The sequence below is a fragment of the Scyliorhinus torazame genome, chromosome 13, assembly GCF_047496885.1.
Source record: "Scyliorhinus torazame isolate Kashiwa2021f chromosome 13, sScyTor2.1, whole genome shotgun sequence".
In the NCBI taxonomy this organism is placed as follows: Eukaryota; Metazoa; Chordata; class Chondrichthyes; order Carcharhiniformes; family Scyliorhinidae; genus Scyliorhinus; species Scyliorhinus torazame.
The window spans coordinates 78900457-78922624 of NC_092719.1; the positions used below are offsets into that span (position 1 = coordinate 78900457).

The following is a 22168-nucleotide window of genomic DNA, read 5'->3' on the forward strand; positions in this document are numbered from 1 at the left end:
GATAAGATCTCAACTCTGCAGTCTTGCTATATCCAGTTGTAAATGGTGGTGGACAATTAAACAACTCACTGGAAGAAGATGCTCCACAAATATCCCCATCCTCCATGATGGGCAAGCCCATCACATCAACGCAAAAGGCAAGGCTGAAGCCATAGCAATAATCTTCAACCATCAGTGCTGAGTGGTTGGGCCATCTTGGCCACCTCCTGAGGTTCCCAGCATTTTGGCTGCCGGTCTTCATCTAATTCGATTCACTCAAGGTAATATTTAAAATGGCTCAAGGCACTGGATACTGAAAAGGCGACGGACCCTGACAACATTCTGGTAATACTGAAGACTTGTGCTCCAGAACTTGCCACTCCCCTAGCCAAGCTGTTCCAGTACAGCTACAACACTGGCATATCCCGGAAACATGGAAAATTGCCCAGGTATGTCACAGCAGCAGTCATCATCTCCCTGGTAACACTGCTGAGCAAAAGAGCTACTGACTTCTGATTGGCCGGTAGGACTCGGTGTCCTGTCTCTGTGACCTTTCAACGACCTGATTGGCTTGTGACTCGACAGGGCCTTCCTTGAAGAAAACAATGTGGGTCCCTCGCTGGGTCTCCAACCAGCAGGTGAGAGCCTGTCACGTCCACAATATTTTGCCCAATGTGTCATTTGTGGCACAGAGTCAGAACGTCCTGGGTATTAGTCTCACTCCAGAAACATGAGTGCATCATCTAGGCCAGTTATTTTCAAACTCAGGATCGCAGCGTTCCCGATCATGGGAAGAAGTGCCCAATGGCCGCAACCGGCTTTTAAAAATGCCCGCCGCGACCGGCTTTCAGAATGGCAGCTGTCCCACGCCTGCATACCCCCTCAGCAGTGCGCAGGCCCAGAATCCAGTGAGGCAGACCGCCTCCTCCTGACATCAGCGTGCTGACCCAGGAGCAGATTCCTTTTGAAAATCGATGGTGTCTTCTCTCCAAAAGCGGCACAGGGAGCAGGTCACGTGCCTCATACACTGATGTCAAGTGCTCTGGGTGTGAGAGAGATTCCTCTATTTTGTAGCTGCCAGCAGTGCTGGTGTGAGCTCCGGGGACTCTGGTAAACAACCCATTAAGAGAAGCTGAAATTAGGAACAAAGCAGGATATAGATGGTTTCTTGAGGTATGGGTTTATTAATTGTGCCAATGCAAATCAGGATCCAAAGTTCATGTGTGTTATATGCAGAAAAGTGCTGTCAAATGAAAGATTAGAACATAGAACATAGAACAATACAGCGCAGTACAGGCCCTTCGGCCCACGATGTTGCACCGAAACAAAAGCCATCTAACCTACACTATACCATTATCATCCATATGTTTATCCAATAAACTTTTAAATGCCCTCAATGTTGGCGAGTTCACTACTGTAGCAGGTAGGGCATTCCACGGCCTCACTACTCTTTGCGTAAAAAACCTACCTCTGACCTCTGTCCTATATCTATTACCCCTCAGTTTAAAGCTATGTCCCTTCGTGCCAGCCATTTCCATCCGCGGGAGAAGGCTCTCACTGTCCACCCTATCCAACCCCCTGATCATTTTGTATGCCTCTATTAAGTCTCCTCCTAACCTTCTTCTCTCCAACGAAAACAACCTCAAGTCCATCAGCCTTTCCTCATAAGATTTTCCCTCCATACCAGGCATCATCCTGGTAAATCTCCTCTGCACCCGCTCCAAAGCCTCCACGTCCTTCCTATAATGCGGTGACCAGAACTGTACGCAATACTCCAAATGCGGCCGTACCAGAGTTCTGTACAGCTGCAACATGACCTCCTGACTCCGGAACTCAATCCCTCTACCAATAAAGGCCAACACTCCATAGGCCTTCTTCACCACCCTATCAGCCTGGGTGGCAACTTTCAGGGATCTATGTACATGGACACCTAGGTCCCTCTGCTCATCCACACTTTCAAGAACTTTACCATTAGCCAAATATTCCACATTCCTATTATTCCTTCCAAAGTGAATCACCTCACACTTCTCTACATTAAACTCCATATGCCACCTCTCAGCCCAGCTCTGCAGCTTATCTATATCCCTCTGTAACCTGCTACATTCTTCCACACTATCGACAACACCACCGACTTTAGTATCGTCTGCAAATTTACTCACCCACCCTTCTGCGCCTTCCTCTAGTCTAGGTCATTGATAAAAATGACAAACAGCAACGGCCCCAGAACAGATCCTTGTGGTACTCCACTTGTGACTGAACTCCATTCTGAACATTTCCCATCAACCACCACCCTCTGTCTTCTTTCAGCTAGCCAATTTCTGATCCACATCTCTAAATCACCCTCAATCCCCAGCCTCCGTATTTTCTGCAATAGCCTACCGTGGAGAACCTTATCAAACGCTTTGCTGAAATACATATACACCACATCAACTGCTCTACCCTCGTCTACCTGTTCAGTCACCTTCTCAAAGAACTCAATAAGGTTTGTGAGGCATGACCTACCCTTCACAAAGCCATGCTGACTATCCCTGATCATATTATTCCTATCTAGATGATTATAAATCTTGTCTCTTATAATCCCCTCCAAGACTTTACCCACTACAGACGTGAGGCTCACCGGTCTATAGTTGCCGGGGTTGTCTCTGATCCCCTTTTTGAACAAAGGGACCACATTTGTTATCCTCCAGTCCTCTGACACTATTCCTGTAGCCAATGATGACATAAAAATCAAAGCCAATGGTCCAGCAATCTCTTCCCTGGCCTCCCAGAGAATCCTAGGATAAATCCCATCAGGTCCCGGGGACTTATCTATTTTCAGCCTGTCCAGAATTGCCAACACCTCTTCCCTACGTACCTCAATGCCATCTAATCTATTTACCTGGAGCTCAGCATTCTCCTCCACAACATTGTCTTTTTCCTGAGTGAATACTGACGAAAAATATTCATTTAGTATCTCGCCTATCTCTTCAGACTCTACACACAACTTCCCATCCCTGTCCTTGACTGGTCCTACTCTTTCCCTAGTCATTCGCTTATTCCTGACATACCTATAGAAAGCTTTTGGGTTTTCCTTGATCCTTCCTGCCAAATACTTCTCATGTCCCCTCCTTGCTCGTCTTAGCTCTCTCTTTAGATCCTTCCTCGCTACCTTGTAACTATCCATCGCCCCAACTGAAACTTCACACCTCATCTTCACATAGGCCTCCTTCTTCCTCTTAACAAGAGATTCCACTTCTTTGGTAAACCACGGTTCCCTCGCTCGGCACCTTCCTCCCTGCCTGACCGGTACATACTTATCAAGAACACGCAGTAGCTGATCCTTGAACAAGCTCCACTTATCCAGTGTGTCCAACACTTGCAGCCTACTTCTCCACCTTATCCCCCCCAAGTCACGTCTAATGGCATCATAATTTCCCTTCCCCCAGCTATAACTCTTGCCCTGCGGTGTATACTTATCCCTTTCCATCCTTAACGTAAACGTCACCGAATTGTGGTCACTGTCCCCAAAGTGCTCACCTACCTCCAAATCCAACACCTGGCCTGGTTCATTACCCAAAACCAAATCCAATGTGGCCTCGCCTCTTGTTGGCCTGTCAACAAACTGTGTCAGGAAACCCTCCTGCAGACACTGTACAAAAAACAACCCATCTAATGTACTCGAACTATATCTTTTCCAGTCAATATTTGGAAAGTTAAAGTCTCCCATAATAACTACCCTGTTACTTTCGCTCTTATCCAGGATCATCCTCGCCATCCTTTCCTCTACATCTATTTGAACTATTTGGAGGCCTATAGAAGACTCCCAACAGTGTGACCTCTCCTTTCATGTTTCTAACCTCAGCCCATACTACCTCGGAAGATGAGTCCCCATCTAGCATCCTCTCCGCCACCGTAATACTGCTCTTGACTAGCAGCGCCACACCTCCCCCTCTTTTGCCTCCTTCTCTGAGCTTACTAAAACACCTAAACCCCGGAACCTGCAACACCCATTCCTGTCCCTGCTCTATCCATGTCTCCGAAATGGCCACAACATCGAAGTCCCAGGTACCAACCCATGCTGCCAGTTCCCCTACCTTATTTCGTATACTCCTGGCATTGAAGTAGACACACTTCAAACCACCTACCTGAACACTGGCCCCCTCCTGCGACGTCAAATCTGAGCTCCTGACCTCTATACTCTCATTCTCCCTTACCCTAAAACTACAATCCAGGTTCCCATGCCCCTGCTGGGATGAATGAAAGATTAAAACCCTCAAAGATATTTGAAGACTAAGCATGGCGAATTTGAGGACAAACCTTTTGATTTTTTTTCAAAGGATGCAACGAGAGCTTAAATCATCAGGTGAAGTCCTGAGCAGAAATGTAACATTGAATGACAAAGCAAGTGAGATCACGAGGACCAAGCAAGCTCACCTGTCACATTAAAGATAAGTGAAAATGGTGGGTCGCGAAGGTGAACCGGCTGGTAAAAATTGGTTCCGGGCAAAAAAGTTTGAAAAACACTGATCTAGGTTGACACTCCTGCGCAGTACTGAGGGAGTGCCGCATTGTTGGAGATACCATTGCTTTGGATGAGACATTAAACTGAGGGCCTATCTTTCCATTCAGGTAGGTCAGAGTGACCACATGGCAGTGATGAAAGAAGAGCAGGGGAGTTCTCCTTTGTGTCCTGGGTCAATACTTATACAAGTCTTTCTTTCCTTGAATAATTATTGAAGTAAACAACAAAGGGGCAGTCTCAAGAGTTCAGAATTTGGATGTTTATTCAACCTACCAGCAGTATTTACACAGGACCCGGTTATACATCTCAGGGTCCTCACTCCTTCCTGTCAGCTGCTACAGAAACTGGCCTGTTATACCAGTGCTGGGTAGCTCACAGGGCAATCAGCACGAGGTAACAATCATCCCCAGCTGGGTAATCCCGTGCAGGTGCAGGGTTATAACATTTATACTAATAGTTCAGTGTCACACTGGCCTTGACAAACCAGAGCACTCGAATACAATCTGTACTTCTCCAATGCTCCGCTGGCTCCTCCAGTCGATGTTTAGTTCATGTATTTGGAACACATCCCGAGGGAGTGGATATCATTGTGTCTTTACATTGCTGATGCCAGCAGTTGAAGTAGTGGAACATGTTTAAGTTTTCAATACACCAGATACTAGAGCTTGACTCAGACTGAGAGGAACCATTAGATTAAAGGCAAGAGATAAGGGAAAGTGTTTTTTTTCAGTCCTTGCCAACATATTTTTATTTTATTTTCTGTATAACCAGCATTTCAAATCAGCAAAAGCTAACTGTATAAATTTACATTCAATCTTAGCTACAGACTAATTAACATTTAATCTGAAATGGGGGAAATAGCAATCTGTGCCAATCAACTTAAAGGTGATGTACTATTGAACATGTATTTAGATGGAATCAGAGAATCCCTACAATGCAGACGGAGGCCATTCGGCCCATCAAGTCTGCACCAACCCTCCGAAAGAGCACCCTACTTACTCCCCAATTCACTGCCCTATCCCTGTAACCCCACCTAACATTTGGATACTAAGGCAATTTAGACTTCATAGAGTCTTTACAGTGCAGAAGGAGATCATTCAGCCCTTCAAATTTGCACCGACCCTCTGAAAGAACCCACTATCCCCGTAACCCCACCTAACCTTTTGGATACTAAGGGCAATTTAGGATGGCCAATCCAACTAATCTGCACATCTTTGGACTGTGGGAGGAAACCGGAACACCCGGAGGAAACCCACGCATACACGGCAAGAAAGTGCAAACTCCTCGCAGACAGTCACCCAAGGCTGGAATTAAACCCAGGTCCCTGGCGCTGTGAGGCAGCAGTGCTAACCACTGTACCACCTCAAAAATAAAGTCACCATAGTCTGTTTTCCCCTTTTGAGGGGTAGAGCTGACTGGTGGTGATTTAACCTGAGGATCAGGCGAGCAGCAAGGTTGAGAAGGCAGGGCCTCAGCCGGTACAGAAATTGAACCCACGCTGTCAGCCTTGCTCTGCATCCCAAACCAGCTGTCTAGCCCATAGAGCTAAGCCGGCTACAAAGTAGATGAATCCTATGTAGGCTTTTTATTTCAAAGTGTTTTAAACTTGGATTGTTAAATTATTGTTCATCGATTATCATTTAGGGGAGATGGTGGCAGAGAATCGGAGAAAGATAACGGCACAGAAGGAGGCCACTTAGTCCACCATGTCTGTGTTGGCTGAAAAACCAGCCCCCCGCCCCCCCCCAGCCTAGTCCCCCTTTCCAGTGTTCGGTCTGTAGCCTTGAGGTGAATATCCAAACAATCTTTAAATAACATGAGAGCTTCTGCCTCCACCACCCTTTCAGACAATGAGTTCCAGATCCTACCACCCTCCGAGTGAGAACATTTTTCCTCATCTTCCCTTTAATCTTCTATCAATCACTTTAAGTCCATGTCCCTCAGTCACTGACCTCTGCTGAGGTAAATAGGGCCTTCCCATCCACTCTATGGAAACAACATTGTGATGAATGGTATATGCTTTATTATCTGCTCTCTCCTCCTATCTTGCCCCCTTCAATGACTTATGCAGATATACACCCAGGTCCCTCTGCTCCTGCACCCCTTATGAATTTTACCCCTTACTTTATATTGTGTCTCCATGTTCTTCCTATCAAAATGCACTACCTCACACTTCTCCTCATTTAACTTCATCTTTCACCTGTCTGCCCACTCCACCAACTTGTCCATGTACTTCTGAGGTTTTACATTGTCCTCTTCACAGTTTACAATGCTTCCAAGTAGTGTGTCATTCGCAAACTTTGAAATTGTCTTCTGCACACCAAGGTCTAGATCATCAATATATATCAGGAACAAGGAACCCGACATTGACTCCTGGGAACTCCATTACAATCCTTCCTCCAGCCCGAAAACTATCCATTAACCACTACTCTCAGCATAACATTGGGAGCGTGATATAACCAAATTTGTTCTAAGTGTGGTAGCGAGCAGGAATTGTCGGGTGATTCCCGACGGCCGACCCGGTGAGGCCATCACAGGTATCTAAGGTCAATTAAGGCACTTAATGATGCGCATCGGTCTTCACACCGTAAATGACTGTCCCGCTGTCTGATTCGCCGGGACCACGCCCCCGGCAGCTCCCCGCTAATGAGGACCGTTAAGCACTTAAACCGATCCTGCAGACAAACCCCAGACAGCACGCAGACATGCTACCGCGCAGACCAGCTCCATGATTTGGAGTGCCAGCCTGGCCAGACTGGGATGCAGACAGGATACCTTGTTCCCCCGAGGGTGTCGGAGGGTCAGCCACAGGTCAGCCAGTGCCACCTGGGAGGTAGTGGCAGCAGCCATCAGCTTGGGGAGCCACCTGGCAGACTGTCACTCTGTGCCGCAAGCAGCTTAATGACCTCCACTGGGCCGAATGGGTAAGTTGACATCGGCCCCCTGGCAGCGGTCCCGCCTGTTACCCACCGATGACCCTGCACATGGCACCGCCCCCCTCCCCACAGCAGGAGACTGCGATGTGCCCCAACACACTCTGGCATACACCAACATATACCCCACCCATGCTCAGCAGTGGTCCACTCGCCTGGCCCCCACCATGTTACCCCCACCCCCATGCCCCCTGTGATGCATGAAGCATGCAGTTCACAATTCCCCCTCTGTGTCCCCGCAGGAGAAGTTGCCTCACAACAGACAAGAAAGGGCCCAGATGGGCGGCAGGGTGCCAGACCTCAGGGTCCTCACCCCCTATGAGGAACGGGACCTGGAGGCCGCGAGGGTAGACGAGGACAGATCGATCACTGATGTCGAGATCGGCCTGTGTTACAGAAGTGAGAATCTATTGGCCCCCACCCGGATGACCTGTCACACGTGAATCGTTCATGCCAGCATGATGATCTTTCCCCCCCAACTGGCCACATCACATGTCTTTTCTTCAGCAGGATCTCCATCTGATGTCGTTGGCCCATCCAGGATGCCCCCTCCCCGCCCTGGAGGAACGCTCCAAGGATGCCAACATCGATGCATCATGACTGTTATCTCCATCGTCCACCAGCGCAGAAACACACACCTCAATGGGTGAAAGTAATGGACAGTCCTTTCAGGCACGATCTGGTGAGCACCACACAATTGCAAATGCACATCAGGTGGAGGCAGGAGCATCCAGGGGAGACAGCAGCCGGAGGTCTGCTAGATCCCAGGACCCAGCTGAGTCCCAGTCAGATGCTGAGCCTCTGTAGCAGCATATCTATGACCTGATGCAATTGATAGGGATGTCAGTGACACTCCAATGGGTCCATAGATGATTAGAGGCGTCCCAGAGGCTAAGGATGCAGGAGATTGTCCCGGCAATGCGTGGCACCGAGGCCAACAGTACGAGGGTGGCAACCTCAGTGGAGAGCCTGGTGCATAATGTCAGCACCATGAGTGGTGGTATCCAAGGCGTAGCTCAGTCCGTGACAGCCATGGCTGGACACCTCGACGGCATGTCTGAGTCGCCGGGAACCTTTTCAGGAAGAGAGTTTCAAAGACCTATGGTCGGCTGAGAGAAAAACATTTAGCCTCATCACCATTTTAAATGGGCGACCTCTTATTTTTAAACAGTGACTCCTAATTCTAGATTCTCCCACAAGAGGAAACATCCTCTCCACATCCACCCTGTCAATACCCCTCAGGATCTTATAAGTTTCAATCAAGTCGTCTTTTACTCTTGTAAACTCCAGTGGATACAAACCTCGCATATCCACTCTTTTCTCATAAGGTAGCCCCTACCCATTTTTGGTATTAGTCTTTGAACACATTTACATCCTCTCTTAAATAAGGTGACCAATACTGTACACAGTGCTCCAGGTATGGTCTCACTAGTGCTCTGTATAACGTCAGCAATACTGAAGAAGTAAATCGAATAGCCACATGAGGTAACTTAAAAGGGCCGCGGGAGCTCGGCTCACGTGAGAACCTCTGGGATGTTTTGCGGCTGTGCAGCTCAGAGCGGACATTGGTCAAGATCCTGGAGAGAGTGCAAAGGAGCTTACTAGACTGGTATCAGCCCAAAGATGTACAGGTTAGGTGGATTGGCCATGATCAATGAGTGGGGGAGTGGGCCTGGGTAGAGTGCTCTTTCGGAGGGTCGGTGCAGAACCAATGGGCCAAATGGCCTCATTCTGCATTGTAGGGATTCCGTGGGATTCTATGGATCAGGGACACAGAAGTTTAGTTATCCGGAGAGAATGGGGAAGTTAGGATTGATCTCCTTGGTCCAGAGAAGATTACGTGGAAATTGAACAGAGGTGTTATGAGGCGTTTTGAGTTATTGGGAGAAACTGTTTCCACTGTGAGAAGGGCCACTAAGTAGACAATATAGATTTAAGATGATTGGAAAGAACAAGAGGGGGATGAGGTGAAATTTCTTTAAGCAATCAGTTGTTACGATCTGGAATGTACTGGCAGAAGAGATAGAGGGAACCAATTCAGTGATAACTTTCAAAAGGGAGCTGGAAAGGGATAATTTGCAAGGCTAATGGGAAAAAGAGTGGGACTATTTCTTATTCTTTGTTGGGATGTGGGCGCCGGTGGTGAGGCCAGCATTTGTTGCCAGGGTAAGGATGGCAGATTTCCTTCCCTAAAGGACATTGGTGAACCAGATGGGTATTTTTACAACAATCGAAAATGGTTTCATGGTCATCATTCGACTTTTAATTCCAAATTTCTATTGAATTCAAATTTCACCACCCGGGATTCGAGCCCGGATCCCCAAAGCATTACCCTGGGTCACTGGATTGCCAGTTGGGTGACAATATCATTACACCACTGCCTCCCCAATTAATGATTATTTAACCCTTTTATGGAGCTGTCACAGACGAATGGCCTCTTTCTATACTGTAGATTTCATAGAATTTACAGAAAAGGAGGCCATTCGCCCCATCGAGCCGACACTGTCCCCTGAAAGCACACCCTACCTAAGCCCACACCTCCACCCTATCCCGATAACCCAGCAACCCCACCTAACTTTTTGGACACTACAGAGCAATTTAGCATGACCAATCCACCTAACCCTCATCCCTCACCTATAATCAAGTCAGAGGGGAACAATAATCTGTCTCCCTCGACGACATATTTTTGATGTTTACTAACCGCCTTCTCAAAGAAGTTTTCATCCACTTGGACTTCCTTGCTGCCCATCTGAGTATAATAACCGCCTCAAGGGTTACGTTCAACAGAACTGGAAAGAATGACTCACCCTCAGAGAAATGAGCAATATTTGTACTGTTGATGACTTTGGAATAAACATGCATTTGAAAAAATGTTGGGAAAAAAAAACTGCTGGCGATGCCAAAGGACAACAACATATTATTCAGCTCAAGTGCAGCAGTGCAAAGTGGGTCATGGGCTTCATTTTATCTCAATTTTGCACATCGATATTAGCATGGATTAATTAATGTTTAAAGTATTGTGTTGAAAATAAATGCTGCTATATCTGATTAATCTAATCGTCACAAAGGGGCTATTTCATTCTCGCTGTACCTGCTACTTCTTCAGGTGGTGATGTGATGGCTATTTGCAAGGTTCTCTTGCATTCGGTACCAAAATTGGATTGGTAACCAACATTGTAAGGGCGGCACGATGGCAGAATGACTAGCACTGCTGCCTCACAGCGCCAGAGACCCGATTCCGGCTTTGGCTGACTGGCTGTGTGGAGATTGCAAGTTCTCCCCGTATCTGTGTGGGTTTCCTCCGGGTGCTCTGGTTTCCTCCTACAGATTAGGTGGCTTGGCCACACGAAAATGTCCCTTAATGTCCAAAAGGTTAGGTGGGGTTACTGGGTTTCGGGATTAAGGTGGGGGCGTGGATTTAGATAAGGTGCATTTTCAGGGGGTCGGTGCAGACTTGATGGGCTGAATGGTCTCCTTCTGCACTGTTGGGATTCTATGATTGTTCAGGCTCTAAGTAAGGGTGCCGTTTGGAGCTGGAAGAGTCATTTACAGTGTATCTGGAGCCAATTGGCCCAGATACCATATTGGTGAGGGCGCAGTAAATAGTCCCCGAAATATAGAGTCAGGGGACTGTTTATATCAATCAGCGTGAAATGCCAATTTAACAGCAGCTTTGCTATTTTGGAACTGAACGCTGTAGCTAATGCCTTAATCTCTCACAACTGCTATCCCCCCCCCCCTCCCCTGCACCCCTCCCAATCCCTGACCAACAGCATTGTTTGAAGTGATTATCAACTACTTACAAGTTAATGTCTGGTTGATTTCTTCTGGCTATTTCTTCAACTCCTAAAAGTGTTTGGTGCTTTCCATAGTTGCTGAAGCAGTTTCTGCTGAGTTCAAGGGTTCTGTGCACAACAGTTGCTCCCAGACATGGACACACACCGGTAGCCATTCCCTTTGGTGTACAGAATGACTGGGAAAATGAACAGAGGTCACGCAGAGGACAAGCTGTTGGAAGAGGGAGGAGGAGGAAGGGGAGAAAGGGTCTCGGAGACCAGATCTGCCCCAAGAACAATTCTCACAGCATAACCGCAGCGAGAAAGTGTGTGAGATGTCTGTTTCAGTGAAAGTGTCCTCACTGGAACCTGCCACCTGCTGCAGCCACGTCTGCAGCTCAGAGTCAGGACGTGTGTTTGGAGAGGCTCTTCAGGACATCTCTCTCACTTCCTTTACCAAGGCCTCCAGTCCAGCATCTGAACACCTGGGAGCCACTCTCCAGGGCCATCGCAACCATTAGGCAAACTAGATAGGTTGACAAGGGCAGCAGAATTTTGATGAGGGTGGAATTGGGGGTGGGGGGGGTGGGGGGAGGAGAGAAAGAGGGCAACAAAAAACTGCCACTTCAAAAAAAGCTGGTACTGAAGGCCGGTCGGAGATGAACAAAGCTACTGGAACGTCGTAAACAGCTTCTTACAGTTGCTGAGAGTGGGAAATGACTGCAGAGTTGTGATTGGAGCAGCTATTGCTCGTCCAACCACAGATCCTGCCTCGCTAGGTTTGATTTGTTGCGGTTATGTTGGAAGGCGCTGCCTGCTCTGTCACAACTTCTCACAAACACACAGCGTTTGAACATGTTGGAAAAGTTGAATGAATGCAGGGAGGCGGAAGGTTTGCAGTTAAACCGTAGCAGCTTGGAGGAGGCTGGAACAGAGCCAGAGGGAGAAAACAAACTTACAAAGGGGAAAAAAGTCAATGAATAACCAATGCTCATTTCCTTAGGCAGAAATATCAATGAAGTTGCAATGCCTGTTTCCCAGCTATTTAGAACCATAGAATTACTGCAGTGCAGAAGGAGGCCATTTGGCCCATCGAATCTGCACCAACCTCTGAAGGAGCACTTTGCCTAGGCCCACTTCCCTGCCTTAACCCCGTAACCCCACCTAACCTGCACATCTGTGGGCACTATTTACACAGGTTGTAGGTGTTACAGTATTATCTCTTCAGATCCGTATGTATTAAAGTCTGTTGTCTCTTTTCTTCTTATGTAATTAATTCAGTTTTATCTTGCGCTGAATTTCAGAGGCCAGAATCTTTTGTTCTGGAGTTTGGTGACAGATGCAGAGTGGGATTTCTGCTGGGGGTGGGGGTGGCCGACCATGTTTGATCTTCGGCTGTTCATCTCATTACATATGCATCTATGAAGAGCTGGCCGATTCATGTGGCGGGGCAGACAGGAAGTCGCCGTCCATGCTGTTAATTCATGGGGTCGAAGTTCTGGCTGTTATATTTAAAGGACACCCAGACAGCCTGCACTATCCCGTCCACCTTTACCCCGCCACTGCTCCACCCCTCGCCACTAGGCCTTCCTCCTTTCCTTGGTCACCATCCATGCAGCTTGTTATGGGCCAGGGTTTAGAGAACCCCAAAGTATATCATGGAGTTCACCTGACCCACAACTTTTAATAGATTGTGGTATGGGGAGTACACGGCCCACTCTATAGGTGTGGTACAGCAGAAATCGAAAAGTATTTTTTAAGGCAAAACAATGTTTATTCTATCAACTCAAGTTAACCTTTTTAAAACATACAGTGAGCATCTTAGCAACCATCAATTCAAATACCACCCTCAAAGAATAAAACACTAAGTAATCCTTAATAACTTCCCAAACATCCAGAAGACAAAAGAAACTCCTTTTAACAGAAGCACATTAGGTTTACATTCACTACTGAGAACATTTATAATTCTGAATTCACCAAATGATCAAGAGATAGTCTTTTGATGGCAGAGAGAACAGCAGTACACCTGCTTTGTCTGGCTTCAGCTCCAACACTGAAAACGAAACTAAAACACACAGACACACCCAAGCTTTTCTCAAAGTGAAACTAAAAAGCTGACAGACAGCCTAGCTCCACCCACTCTCTGACATCACTGCAGTAAAAAACACCCATTTCTTAAAGGTACTCTCACATGACAAGCTTCACTACCTCCACCCAGTCTCAAACATAGAGTGACATCTCCAGATGATCCCAAAGAGGACAATGCAGCAGCAACTCACTGTTAATCATGGAAAAAATCTCCCTCTCCAAGTACACGGCACTTATGCGCAATTGCAAAAGTGCACGTTCTAATTCAATGAGATCATGACAGATCTGATGCGATAATCCTCAACTCCATTTTCCCGCCTTATTCCCGTGACCCTTGATTCCCTCACTGATTAAAAATCTGTTATCTCAGCCTTGAACATACTTAACGACCATACTTAATGAGGGGCTCGTTTAGCACACTGGGCTAAATCACTGGCTTTTAAAAAAGCAGACCAAGGCAGGCCAGCAGCACGGTTCGATTCCCGTACCAGCCTCCCCGAACAGGCGTCGGAATGTGGCGACTAGGGGCTTTTCACAGTAACTTCATTTGAAGCCTACTTGTGACAATAAGCGATTTTCATTTGGGCAGCAAGGTAGCATTATGGATAGCACAATTGCTTCACAGCTCCAGGGTCCCAGGTTCGCTTCCGGCTTGGGTCACTGTCTGTGCGGAGTCTGCACATCCTCCCCGTGTGTGCGTGGGTTTCCCCCGGGTGCTCCGGTTTCCTCTCACAGTCCAAAGATGTGCAGGTTAGGTGGATTGGCCATGATAAATTGCCCTTAGTGTCCAAAATTGCCCTCAGTGTTGGGTGGGGTTACTGGGTTATGGGGATAGGGGGGAGGTGTTGACCTTGGGTAGGGTGCTCTTTCCAGGAGCCGGTGCAGACTCGATGGGCCGAATGGCCTCCTTCTGCATTGTAAATTCTATGATAATCTATGAATTCTATGACCCAGCCTCTACAGTTCTCAGTGGTAAAAAATTCCACAGATTCACTACCCTCTGATAGAAGAAATTCTTCTTCACCTCTGTCTTAAATGGGCCACCCCTTACTCTGAGATTCTGCTCTTTGGTGCTGGACTCTCCCACAAGGGAAAACACCCTCTCCGCATCTACTCTGCCAAACCCCCGAAGAATCCTCTATATGTCTCAATAAGGTCGCTTCTCATTCTTCTGAACTCCATTGAGTACAGCCCGGACTTACTCAACCTCTCCTCATAAGAAAATCCTCTACACCTGGGATAAACCTAATGAACCTTCTCTGGACTGCCTCCAATGCCAGTATATCTTTCTTTAGCTAAGGGGACCATAACTGTTCACAGCATGTATGACACGTTAATGAATGCTAAAGGGCTTCCCGACATTGTCCATCGAGAAGCTCGATCCACCGCCAAATTGCGAACAACATAGTTGCTGAAGTATATCCCACGCTGGATAACTGATTTCTGGCTTCTCGCCACATTAACCTCCCCCACCTGCCACGTCCCCTCCTGCTGGCAAGCCCGGAAGATTCCATCCATTGTATCTACTTCTTTAATGTTCCTGATTTTGCAGGTGGAGTCAAAAGCGGGAATGCTAGTCTTGGAGGCATGTCAAATATATGAGCATTGGAAAAATAAATCCGTTTCTGGTTGCTTACTCTGCATGGTAGAAACCTCACTACACATATGCAAACTCTGCTGATACCGCTGCCACACGCACCACTTCTAACATCTGACAGCTCCACAAGATCCCGACTTTCTCCAAACTGCCTCCTGACAGTCAGCTGAACAATAGGTGTCAGCTGCTGGGCTCCACGGAATGTAACCAGATACGTAGCAAACTCAACCTCATCTCAAATGCACCTGCATAATCTCACTCCGATTTCAAAATGAGTTTTCTATTTCCATACATGTTCTAGAAATGAACGGTGCAAGCGATTCCCCAAATGCACATTATACATTTAACTCTTCAAATATAGCTGCTTTAAAGAAACCTCACTGAGATTCTGCTCTTTGGTGCTGGACTCTCACTGAGGTCGAAGGTTAAAGGTTAATCAGCTGATGCTCCATCTGTTTGGCTGCAGTGCATGAACCAAAATGCATTCATCATCTCTGCAACTATAAAGGTGCCAGGCGGAATTTTCCACTCCGGAGACGGATTGCAGTGGTGGGTTGGACTGGAGCATGGAGGAGTCTATCCATGTTCTGTCTGCTGATGTGGCACCGCCATGCAAGCGCATTGAGGGCACCATTAAAGGGTGGCAGTGGTGGGTGGGAAGGACGGTGTGCGTCCCGCTGGATGGCAGGTTGGGTTGCCGCTCCAGGTCGTCTGGTCTCCACCTTATTATGTCTGCATAAACGAGCAGCTCATCATAACTCCTGGGGGGTGCACTCAGATTCCTCCATCCCGCCGTCACCTCATCAGATGGAAGTTTAAACGGCAGCTGGACACACATTCACCCTATGCAGCCCTGGACCCATTGTGGCAACACCAGATTGACCCTGTGAAGAAGCAACAGGTACCTTGAGAGACTCCAACGGGCAGTTGCGGACCAGAGGATATCCTTCACTCCTGTAACGGGATGCAAGAGGTTGCCAGAGAGGTCAGTGCCGGCCCCCCTCAGAGGTCAGTGCCGACCCTCCTCTCCAGCGCAGGAAGAGGATGATTGACCTCATCCACTCCACCAGGGCAGGTCAACCTTCTCCCCAACTCACATTCACACAAGGCCATCACAAGGTTACAGTCCACAGGAATCTCACACACCAACAGCACAAAGGACATCTTCACTGAATCTCTCAAGTCAATACTGCAATGAGGTTACTGTGAAAAGCCCCTATTCGCCACATTCCGGTGCCTGTTTTGGTACATAGAGGGAGAATTCAGAATGTCCAAATTACCTAACAGCACGTCTTTCGGGACTTGTGGGAGGAAGCCGGAGCACCCGGAGGAAACCCACGCAAACACAGGGAGAACGTGCAGACTCCACACAGACAGTGACCCAAGCCGGATGCTGAACCTGGGACCCTGGAGTTGTGAAGCAACAATGCTAACCACTGTACCCCCACAACTCAAAAGAGCAACTTATAACAACTTCTGAAGAAGTACAGGAAGGTGTTCAAAGAATCGCTGGGCTCCAAGACTGGAGTTGAGGTACACCTAAAAATCAAGCCATGCAGCACACCCAAATGTCTCAAAGCTAGAACGGTACCATATACCATCAGGCCTCAATTCGAAGTACCATAAAGATTGGAATGGACAGGTTTAAACTGTTGCTGCAAGTGATTGGGCAACACCAATCGTTCCTGTTTTGAAATGTGATGGCTCAGTGAGAATTTGTGGAGATTTTTAAACTATTATTAATCCAGTTTTGTGTATAGATCATGATCCATTATCCGCTGCTGTTGATTGAAGACTCGTTTGCTAGACTTTCTGGAGGACAATAATTCAGTAAAATTGATCTTTCACAGGCATATCTGCAAATGAATGTGGCTACCGATTCACAAGAGGTTCTACCTTCAGAAGATCGGGAGAGCTACTTTGAAACAAAGACGAGACACAGTGACAAGTTCAGATTCTGTTTCTGAGGACTTTTCAATGCCTATAGTGACAGATACTAAAATAATTCAAGAAGTGCCATTTACGGAAAGGAATTAGGTTACTTCCGAGGTCACAAATAGCCAAGTTCAAGAGTGCCGATTTATACCAAAAATTAATAGACGTCCACCACAGAGACTATCTTATTGAATTGTAGAACATTTCAGGGAATCTGTTGTGTAAATGTTAATTGCTGTCGTTGCACTAATGAAATAAAGAGAGAGGGGGTGTTATGTGTTTGGCTATACATTCTTGCTGATTATGCGTCACGTAATGCGTAGTGATGTCAGCAAAGCGTTTGCGCAGGCTTTGAGCAGATCACCATCTTGATTGTACGAGTGACACCTTTAATAAGCCTCTCATTGTGTTTTTCAAGAATCCAGAGTGTGGGAACCTCCAAAACTTTTCTCTTTGCAGCAACAAAGAAATATAACAACTGGCAGCTGAGTTTCTATCCCTTCCCACCCTCTCCATCCTCTGAGGCCACAGTCATGACAGTGCATTCACAAAGAGAGTTGGATCTAGGAGAGTACAGCCATGCGCTATCAGCCTCAGTCAGGGCACTGTCAGACTGCCTCCTTTGGAGTAGATTGGAGCCCAGCCTTGCACTAATGTAATGACTAAACATCTCAGCTGCAATGTGTAGGGTTCTTTGAAACATATTGCATTTGTACTGTAGCTGTGGTCCCCGTACAGTTGGATTCTTGTGACCGTTTCATGTTCCAATGAGAGGGACAAATGGTCTGTCATCTACATTTCGTGCCAAGCCTGAATAGATTCTCACAAGAATGCGCACCGTAAGCTAAGATGCCCAAATTTTTCCATTGGAATTTGAGTTTTCCTAACAGAGAAACATAGAAATAGGAGCAGGAGGAGGCCATTCGGCCCTTCAAACTCACTCTGCCATGCATTATGATCATGGCTGATCATCCAACTCAATAACCTAATCCCGCTTTCCCCCCATATCCTTTGATCCCCTTCGCCCTAAATGCTGTATCCAACTGCCTCTTGAAAACATTTGGCCTCAACTACCTCCTGTGGTAACGAAGTCCACAGGCACACCTCTCTCTGGGTGAAGAGATTTCTCCTCATCTCTGTCCTAAATTGTCTAACCCGTATCCTCAGACGGTGACCCCTGTTTCTGTACACACCCACCATCGGGAACATCCTTCCTGCATCTACCCTGTCTAGTCCTGTTAGAATTTAATAGGTTTCTATGAACCCCCCTCATTCTTCTGAACTCCAGCGAATACAATCCTAACCAATTCAATACTTCCTCATACATCACTTTGCACTGAGTGCTGAATTTGGGTGCATTTGAGTGCTATCGTGAGAGTTTGGTGACTGAGCCAGTTAGGTGAGGAGGGAGCAAGGTGCTCCATTCATTTTGTTTCCTACTCTTCCTCAAAGAACGTGAAGGGAGACGGGAGTTTACAGAGAATGCAGCTGACTGGGAGCAGAGTCGGAGGGCGGAGTTTTAGTTGGTTCACAGGGCAGCTACAATCCATAGGGTAAGAGATGTTTGGGGGTTTTAATTTTTAATTAAAAAAATTTTTTTTTTGTGTTTGTTTTGTTTTTTGGGGGCAGCAAACTATCATGGTATCATTTTGCAGAATCACCAATTTTAGAGGGTTCACTTGGGAGAGTAGCAACAGTATATATATATTTTTTTTTTTAAAGGGCCGAATGGGTTTTTAATCTTTTTTCCCCTTTAAATCTCTTTGTGAATTCAGATCAAAGGGGATGGAGGCTAGGGCAGTTGCATGCTCCTCCTGTAGGATGTGGGTGGTGAGGGTTACCACCAGTGTCCCCGCTGACTTCACCTGCGGGAAGTGCACCCAACTCCAGCTCCTCAGAGACCGTGTTAGGGAACTGGAGCTGGATGAACTTCGGATCATCCGGGAGACAGAGGGGGTGATAGAGAAGAGTTACAGGGAGGTAGCCACACCCCAGGTACAGGACAAGAATAGCTGGTTACAGTCAGGGGAAGGAAAATGAACGGGCAGACAGTGCAGGGATCCCTCATGACCGTTCCCCTTCAAAGCAAGTATACCGTTTTGGATGCTGTTGGGGGGGGGGGGGGGGGGGGAGGGGGGGTTACCTACCGGGGGAAGGCCCTAGTGGCCAGTTCTCTGGCACTGAGCCTGGCTCTGTGGCTCAGAAGGGAAGGGGGAGAATAGAAAAGCAATAGTGATAGGAGACTTAATAGTTAGGGGAATGGATAGGAGATTCTGTGGTCGCGAACGAGAATCCCGGACGGTATGTTGCCTCCCGGGAGCCAGGGCCAGGGATGTCTCGGACCAAATCTACAGGATTCTTAAGGGGAAGGGTGAGCAACCAGAAGTCGTGGTGCACATAGGCACCAATCATAGCTAAGAAAAGTGATGAGGATCTAAAAAGTGATTTTAGGGAGTTAGGTTGGAAGCTAAAGAGCAGGACAAGCAGAGTAGGGATCTCAAGATTGCCACCGGTGCCACATGCAAGTGAGGCAAGGAACAGAGAGCGAATGCAGCTGAACACGTGGCTACAGGGCTGGTGCAGGAGGAAAGGCTTCAGATATGTGGATCATTGGGATATCTTCTGGAGAAGGTGGAACCTATACATGAAAGACGATTGCACCTACACTGGAGGGGCACCAATATCCTGGATGGGAGGTTCGCTAGAGCTCTTAGGGAGGGTTTAATCTAGTTTTGCAGGTGGATGGGAACCAGAGCTATGGATCAGGGCAGGGTTTTTCAAAGTGGGGGGCTTGACCCGCGGGTGGGTCATGGCCGGGTGTTGGGAGGGTCGCGGGGCGATCGGTCGCGCCGACCCCGTGGTGGTCCTGTTCTCAGTGGAAGCTCCCAACCTGCCAGCACTTCCAAGGCTTCTGTCAGTGCGGTAAATGTGAACTGCGGTAAAGTCCTGAAGAGCTAGTAACTTAGAGAGTGTTATTGTGGACTAGCACACTTTCACTCTCGGCGAAGGTATGGTGCCGAGCTGATGTTTAGTCGGAGGCTGGGGTTAAAGAGAACAGCTGTTCCATCACTGCTCATCATGTCGGCACAGACACCCCGCGCGCGGCTGTCCCCCGTTTGCAGCATGTCATTGGGTTCATGCTCGCACTGCACCGAGATGCAGCAAGGCTTTTATCCTATTGCGTTGCCCCACAGCTGTGAACCTCATCAAAAGTTTTAATGTCAACTGAGCACCAACAGAATGATGGAAGCAAGAGGAAAGCAGCAAACACAAACAAGAAATAACTACTCACAGGGGCGACACCGGCTTTTTGTTCCTTTATTTATAGCTGGGCAGCCAGAACAAGTGCACAGTTCACAAAAAGCCAAATGGGTGACACATTGGGTGATGCTTTAATAGTAGCTAAAGTTCCAACAACGTCAGTTCCAATAAAGCCTTTAAGGATAGATGAGTGGATGAAATTGAAAATAGAATGGCAAAATAAAACTAGTTTTAAAGTAAACATGATGGAGCAACTATTGTCTACTTGCGCTGAATTTGATGTGGCTAAATCACTTTTAGTTTTTGTGACAATGGAAACTGGTACTTTTGAGTATGAACTCCTTCTGAAGTACTTGGCATTGTGTGTCCAAAAGCAACATCTGAGCTAGATGATTTGTGTGTCATTATTCACACTAGATTCAAAGTATTGGACGTTGGCGTTTCCAGCTTCTTCATCAGTGGTTTTAGTGAGACCAATCATTGGAGAGAGGCTGTGAGGCCTTTCGATTCAATTTTTAAAAATGATTAACCCATCACCAAGGAATTATGAAGATTTTATTTCTGTACTCTGGCATAAAGAAGCAGAAACTGCTTGGAGGTTGCTTATAGATATGGAAGGCACAAACTTAAAACCAAATGAGGATACTTTACCAGCATTTTTTGACTGTGGCAACATTTTGTGACGATCAATGTGAAAATAAGATGTATATCCTTTCTTACCTGAGAGACAATCAAATTTATCCTGGGAAACATTTAATGCACAGCATTAATTCATAGTTTGAGAGGCAAATATTTAGTTACAATGTTTTTTTTCAAAGTTGGTTTGAAGTTTGTTGCTAAATTTCAATATGTATTTGAATGTTGGATTAGGTGCAATAAAAACAAAGCGCGGCATGGTGGCACAGTGGTTAGCACGGCTGCCTCACAGTGCCAGGGACCCAGGTTTCATGCTGAGCTCAGGTGACTGTGCGGAGTCTGCACGTTCACCCCGCGTATTAGTAGGTTTCCTCCAGGTGCTCCGATTTCCTCCCACAGTCCAAATATGTGCAGGTTAGGTTAATTGGTCATGCTAAAATTCCTCCTTAGTGTCCAAAAGGTTAGGTGGAGTTCTGGGGATAGGGTGTGGGAGTGGGCCAAGGTAGGATGCTCTTTCAGAGGGTCAATGCAGACTCAATGGGCTGAATGGCCTCCTTCTTCAATGTAGGGATCCTATGATTCAATTAACAGTCGCTACAAGCTTTTACATCTAGAATGGCAGCGACTGCCACCTTTTCAAGTGGATATAAATGAGGCTGTATGGAGTCTTCCAGCCAGAAGCGGCAACAGAGAGCAATTCACGTGCCCTGCACGTACACTTGACGTCAAGCACTCTCCAGGTACGTGCTTTTGTTGCCAAATTACGGAGCAGTGTTGCTTCCATTTTCCAGCTGCAGGCAAGCAAGGCAAGTGAACTGCGAAGAAGAATGGTTCTATTAAAATTAAGAGATGGCCAGAGACTCAAATGGGCAGTATACCTATTGGACAAGATGAGAAGGGAAGATTTTGAAAGAGAAATGGTGGGTGAAAAATTCCTTTTGAGTTTGAGACCCCAATGTCAGTTATTAACTTGCAGCTGACTCCAAATGAAAAGATTACTCTGCTATAGCTGACCTGTAGTACCACACTAAAAACACATTAAATGCCCATGAGGCTTTCAGAATTCTGGTGTAGCATCTCCCAGGGGTATCCAGTGCTGAGTAAAACAAGCATTTTGTTGCTATATGGGAACTGTATGTGCGTGGTTGGATTTTCCATTTTCATAAAGATGAAGTCGGCACAAAGGAACTGGCTGTCATCTGCACCTGATATGCGCATTGCCCCCTCCTCCTCTGAACCTGAGTCAAGTGAAATCGTGAGAATCAATCAGGCTCCATTTTTGCATTAAAGTAAGCAAGTATGGCGTGTATCACAAAGGTCGGTCGACATGAGTCGTGAAGGTCAGCCTGCATGGATCCCGAAGGTCGGCCGGTTGGCAGAAGTGGTTCCCAGGAAAAAAAGTTTGAAAAACACTGGATCAGAGGATAGGGTAGCTGTTGAACAGGCAGAAATAGTATGCAGC

The 22168-nt window shown here is 47.0% G+C and overlaps 1 protein-coding gene and 1 pseudogene across 5 annotated transcripts in view; one reads left to right on the forward strand and one right to left on the reverse strand.

Annotated features, from left to right (window-relative positions):
* LOC140388133 (uncharacterized) overlaps window positions 1–22168 on the reverse strand; it is a 248913-nt gene that overhangs the window by 95444 nt on the left and 131301 nt on the right. The gene's annotated exons all lie outside the window — the stretch shown is intronic.
* Window positions 7692–20910, forward strand: LOC140387774 (mitochondrial ribonuclease P catalytic subunit-like; annotated as a pseudogene).